General features: G+C 40.6%; 1 long non-coding RNA gene across 1 annotated transcript; it reads right to left on the bottom strand.

The window, feature by feature from the left end:
* Positions 1 to 774: 774 nt before the first annotated feature.
* Positions 775 to 6,100, bottom strand: LOC309396346. The gene is made up of 3 exons (XR_014176090.1): positions 5,980 to 6,100; positions 5,104 to 5,145; positions 775 to 1,064 (listed from the first exon to the last, which is right to left on the bottom strand). It is a non-coding gene; the product is annotated as an uncharacterized lncRNA (long non-coding RNA).
* Between the last annotated feature and the right edge of the window lie 459 nt (positions 6,101 to 6,559).

Below are 6,559 nucleotides of genomic sequence, written 5' to 3'. Positions count from 1 at the left end.
TTCATTGAATATCCCTAAGGCAGTGTGGAACGAGTTTCCAATTTTAACCATGACGAAGAATTCTGATCATGGAACTGGTATTCGGAATGGGTGGGACACCCAGTTTGGTAGAGCAGATCTATACAATCAGTGGTCACCAGCATAATTTTCTGCACATTGCTCTGTAACCTATCAGGTGCATTTGAGCATCGGATGTAACTTCCAGGAGACGCATCTCAAAATTGTAGTCCTTGTAGACACTTGGAAGGTGTGAGGTTGAGAAAATATAGACTAGGGATCATTACATGACCCAAGGAGAAAATTCTGGCTCAAATGCCACATGTAATATCGCATTTGTGAACATTTCAAGGCCTTACAAGTCTGCCATAATGTGAGCACGCAGCTTTCTCAAACACAGAGGAGATATATTTAGGGATCGCTGTGAAACAGAGGTAGCCTGCCTCTGGAGATCCAATTCATGTGTCTTTGCAAACCAATAGGAAATGAATGGCTTGTGCAGCTTCACTGGATACCAACCTGCACATGGCAAAACTGGAATGAGTTTTATTAATGTCTTCAATTGGCTAATCCATCATCTTCTCAACAATGCATTTCTGACAGTTAATTAGGTGCCACACAGTGGAATAATTCACACCGTGTTTAGAATAGTAATCCTTTATTCAACAACAGACCACATTGTGAGCCATCTTGCCAGCATGAGACCTTGGACATCTTAAATGTTTTTTTATCCCAAAAGTCTGTTTAATCATGTTGGGTAAATATTTCTGTCGCATGTTTGCAAATGGCTTCATTAGTATTGAAGGGCTAGACCTGATGCACTGGAAGGCTTCCAGGAGTCATTAATTCGTTCAACTTGCTCCCCAAAAATGTGGCAAAAGCTGCTGGCTAAGCGAGCTTTTAAAAAGAGATTGAACACCTTCATGGAGGACAGATCTGTCACCAAATATTAGCCAGGGTTGATATAAGTTTCTTTGTTCAGAAGCAGTAAACCTCAGAGCCACCAGATATTAAGGATCTCAGCTTCCTATTCTTCTCTAAATCTTGAACAGTCATCCAGGTGATTTCTGTAAGGAAGTAGAATAGGTAGAAGGAATAGCTCTGAGGAACAGGAGGAAAGGATACAACCTAGACAAGAGTTGGCTAAGGGAAATCTGAGTCCAGGCCAGATTCAAAGCAAAGCTTAATACATTTATTACCTTAGAGCTGAAGTTGGGCAAGAACCCCTGAAGAAACCACCTCAGATTTTTCAGATTTATAAAGGAGTAGGATAGTACCATATCAACTTTGATGAAGGAGAATGAAAGGAAGGGGTACATTTTCACTGGAGTAGCTGGCATTTAAAGTTACTGTTCAAAAGTTATATCTTTAATATTTGGCAAAGGACAAAGGAAGTCCCATTTAAAATAGGCATTAAGCATCAGAACAAGCTGTGCTGTCTTTATTCTCTCACTCCTAGTACCTCATCATGGTTATGGAGTGTTCCTTTGTTTCTACCTTTGCTGAAGGGCTGTCAAAACCACCTCACCAGCAATCACCATCCAGAGAGAAATCGACATCAGGATTAATAGCAGACCTATAATCAAGTTGTAAAAAATAGCCCAATCAAGGAGAAAGGAGAACCAAGAAGAAAACACTCCCACCAACATTGACAGGGCAGACCCCTTGTACATAAACAAAGAGCAAATCCTACTTCCTTCTAGCACTGATAATATTACCTATTTTGGTAATGAAATGTCTGCAAGCAAACAGAGAGCACCAAGGACTTCGCATTTATCAATTCATTCTCCATCTCTGGAATTAAAATTTCTCCTTTTTTAAAAAAAGTGAGAAATCCTCTTCCTCCCTCTGAAAGGAATGCCATTCATGGTGGCCTACTTTATTTTACTTTGCCAAGACCCAAACATACCTTCCTCTCACATGTGGCTGAGTTAATTATTTAATGAAAGTTCCTTCCTGATGGGTTTGCATGCCTAGAGCAATGTGACAAAATCTTTCTCCTCTTAAAGATGCTTCCCTCCACTCTCCCCCTCTGCAACACACTCCTTTCTAGGCATGCATCAAAAGAGGAGGGGGAAGGGTGGTGTAAAATGTTTGTTCAGAGAGAGTCAAGAATAAAACTAGAAGAAACATATGCGGTTGTTTGTTTGTTTCTCCCTGCTAAATCCCTTAGAGATGTTTTCCTTTTCATCACTTTTATTAGCCTCACTTGTGAATAATCTTCACAAACCCCCTTCCCCCAACATCTGATTGGGCTGCTGGGAGAAAGAAAAAAAAGATTGTTAGCTTCATATTTGCCCATTAAGAAAATGAAGCAAATTAATGAATCTGTATCCAGACTCAGCATTTCAACTTGATTACAAAGACTTGGATTTAGGATTTCAGCTCTAAGGTTGCAATGGTTTTGAAACAATTGAAGGATTTTCTAACAAGTTCCTTGCTGCTGATTATTAGGATATTTCAAATGAATATTATTACTGACAAAGAAGTAGGGCTGGATCAGAAGATGTGAAGAGACTTGGCCCATTGCATTGCCAAGAGTCAGACACAACTGAATGGAAACATTATTACTACTCAGAGCTCATCCCTGCTTAAGGTTTCTGGATTTTCCATTTTAATGTTTGCCTTTTGTTTCTTTTTTAGCCCATCCTGTTCTCCATACATTCCCATTTGGTTCTGAAAACTTTAAGAACTCAATACATTGCTATGTAAAATTGGAAAAAGAAAAAAAGAAAGCCTAGGCCGATTCACTTTCCCTTCTTTTGCTCCAAGTCTATGCAAGAGTATTTTATTTTACCTACAGAGGAAGTCGTCTTTAGACCCCAGATTTAACACCTGGAAAGTTGTGGCATAGACAAATGAGGCCAGCTACAAAAGGGAGCATCTTCAAAGAAAACTGCTTTAAAAAAAGAGATAATTGTTCTGTAACTATTGCTGCTGGTTGGTGGATCAAAGCAAGGAACTTGGTCATTATTATTAAGTGTGAAGCAGATGTCCTCAAAGAGAATGCAAGCTAAAACTGCCAGGGAAATTGGGATTTGCTCAAAGGCCATATTTCATATGCCACAGCACAGAAGTGAAATACATTTAGCTATTGACAATGAAGTGGTTGGACAAGATAGATTTTGTCACTTAGCTTCCCTGGTGATTACTTTCTTTTCACCACACTAACAGATCCTCTTTGTTGTTGCCATCATCATCATCATCATCATCATCATCATCATCATTATTATTATTGCTGTTCATTAGTAGTGAAACAAGTAGGACCACCAGAAAAAGAGTGCAGAGCATTTTTCCGCTCTGTTCCAGTCAGCCACAGATGGCTTCCTGTGATATTCACTTTATCTAAACCCAGAATGGACAATTGATCTCAGTGACATTTTCATGCCCACTTCAGCCCAAGCCCTCACTAGCCAACCTTGTTCAGACATTCAGAAGCATGGTGCTGGATTGGCCCCCATGGGCCTTTCCAGATCCCGCCACTCTGTCCCCCACCTCCCCAGTGCCTGAGGCCACTGCCAACCAGTGAGCAGGCAGAGGAACATTCCTTGAGTGCAAGGATTGCTGGCGTTTAATCATCCCGCATTGTGAATCGGCCAAGAGCACGTCTCACACAGAGGGAGGGAAGGACAGGGGACCAGTGGCAAGGGTGGAGTGTTGGCAGAGGGCCAACCAAGAATGAATGCCCATGATGGTTTGGCCACAATGGAACTCCAGGCTAAAGAGGACCTGAAAATGTTGCTGCAATCAATTTCTCTAGGCCATGCTTGTGAGGCCCTCTCAAGCTATCACAACCATGGCTAAAATTACATCAGGGGGAAAGAACTAATTAGTACTTTAGTAATCCATGGCAACACCTAGGATTAAAAGGGGATGTATGGATTTTCTTTTTGGTATTAAGAACCATTTCCAGCTCTAATACTAAGCAGGCAAGAAAATGATGAAATCCATCACCATGGCCACAATTATGCCAGCCAACTATTCTATACAATCTCTTCTCCCTCAACATTTCTGGTTCTAAGAACCATCGCCATGGCCAAAATTACGGCAGGCAAGTGTTCTATACAATTTCTTCTCCCTCAACAGCCACATCTAGCATTAAAAAGGGCCGTTGTACACCAATCCACATCAAACAATGTTTGCAAATTTCAAACAATTGGGCTGTCTGACAAGTTTGGCATCAATAGATACATAGGCATAAACACTGTGTACATCTGTGCACATGATACAATCAATAAGCCCAAAATGCAGCTATATAATCTTCAAGATTAACATCAGACTAATAAATCATGGAATGAACAATACATGAATCAAGGAAATGGCAAACAAGTTAACAACCAGAGAACCTCAAAGACCAGTTCTACCAACACTGAAATGACAAGCCACTAAAACGTAAGTTGAGAGCAATTCTCTCCTAGCAGTGATATCCCCTAATTTGGTAACATCTACAAGGAAACCACCAATCTCATAAAGCACCAAGGATCCTTCATTTCAACCATGACGCACAAATTGTTATTTGTATACAGCATCGCCAGTTTTACTTTCAGTTCGAAGAAGTCTGACTGGTACTGGCATTCCTTTGAAGAGAATAAAGGTGGGAGGGAGGTGATCCAAAAGCATTCCCTTCCAGTGGGAGTACTGAGAGGGTCCTCAGGGACTGGAGGAGGCTTGCAGCTGAGTGCTCGAGTCCTCCAGGTTGATTCACCCTCAGTGGTCACTCAGGAACTGAAAGGGTCACCCAGTGGAACCCCACAGAGGCCATCCAGTGTGAGTCTCCCAGAGTGTGTACTCAGGGATTGAATGAGAGGCAGCGGCCAAATACCAGGCTCATTCAGTCTCACGGGCCCTCTCTAGTTCTACCACAGCCAATGGCTAAAATTATCTCACATCAGAAATTGTTTATACGTTTTAGATACATTTGTCACATTTATGCCTACTGTTTTGCCATCATTCCTTTTTTTTCAAAACTTTGCTAAGGCATGCCTTAGAGTAAGCTTTAGCAAGGCACAAAGGTTTTTGCAGTAATGAACCACATGTTGTTGCCAACAGTACCTGTCAGGCTTCTTGGTTAAATGCAGCACTGAATAGTTAATGAAACTGACTTACCTTTGATGTCTTCAGTTTTGACTCATTTTGTGTAGTGAGTGCCTTTGAAATAAAAAAAAACACACATCATCATCAAATGTCCCACTGATGTTTGGAGACTAGAAAACCAATTCAGCAATTTTACAAAGGGGCTTTTATGTGTTTTACCCTTGGAAAAAAGAAGCAAGATACAATGAATTGGAATGTTGTGCCCTTGAGAATACCTCAAGCCACAGGTTTTTACTGTTCCCAAAGATATGACCTCCAACCCCAGGAGTTCTCTTATTCTCCAGGAACAGGAAGACGTCCCTAAAATTGCTTCAGGCCCTGAGAGTTTACCTTCCTGCAATAAAGTCAAGGTCAGCTCCTGGACCTGAAGCAATTGTAGTTACATTTTTTTGCCTTTAGTTCCCTGAAGTAGCTAGTCCTCTACATTATTTTGCTTCAGTTAAAGACTTGAGCTTGGCTAGAATTATCTCAGGTTCCAAGAACTGACTTTATTCCTAAGAGCAAGGTCAGTTTCTGGACTTGAAATAATGTTAGTTAAATTTTCCTTAGCTGAAGTAGCTAGTCCTCTACATGTTTTGCTTGTAGAGAAGGGAAGGGGAGTAGAGTAGAATAAAATATGGAGTATAGAATATAGAGAATAGAGAATAGATTTATTTGGCCAAGGAATTTAAGGACTTGAGCCTTGCCTAAAATTACCTCAAGTACCAAGGATTCACTTTATTCCCGAGTGCAAGGTCAGTTCCTAAGGTGGTATTTTTTTACCTTTAAAGCTATTTTTAATTTTGACTCAAACTGGGGTCGTTTGGTCCTTTCAACAGGACATGGCTGGGATTACCTGAGGTTCCACCAATATTTTATTAAAAGAACTTAAGATTTGGCTACAATTACCTCAGGCCTCAAGAGCTGATTTTATTTCAAGAAAGAAAGGTCATACGCCTGGACCTGAAAGTAATTTCAGTTAACTTTTTGCCTTGAGTTACTAGAAGTAGCTAGTCCTCTACACATTTTTGTTTCTTTTAAGAACTTGAACCTTGGCTAAAATTTCTTTAGGTTCCAGGAATCCACTTTATACAAGAAATAGGAATCAACTTCCATGGACTGAAGAACTTTTGACTTTAAGCTAATTTTAACTCATATTCACCTGTGGTCCTTTAGCCCTTTTCACTGCACATGGCTAAAATTGCCTTAGCTTTATTTCTCCTCAGCCAATTTTAACTCTTACTCCTCATCTGTGGTTGATTCGGTCTTTTTTTTTTTAACGGGACATGGCTGAGATTACCTCAGATTCCAACACATTTTTACTTCCAAAATCTCGAGTCTTGGCTAAAATTATCCAGGACGCAAAAATTTTCCCTGAGAGAAACCACTTCGTGGGACTGAGGTAATTCACCACAGGTGAGCTGTGGTATAGGAGTCGTTTAAAATAAGACGACGTTGAGACATTACCTCAGCCACCAGTGGCGTTTTA

This window comes from Natrix helvetica (assembly GCF_964273705.1).
Source record: "Natrix helvetica genome assembly, chromosome: 8".
In the NCBI taxonomy this organism is placed as follows: Eukaryota; Metazoa; Chordata; class Lepidosauria; order Squamata; family Natricidae; genus Natrix; species Natrix helvetica.
The sequence above is the reverse complement of the archived record's forward strand: the minus strand, read 5'-3'. Positions and strand labels throughout refer to the sequence as shown.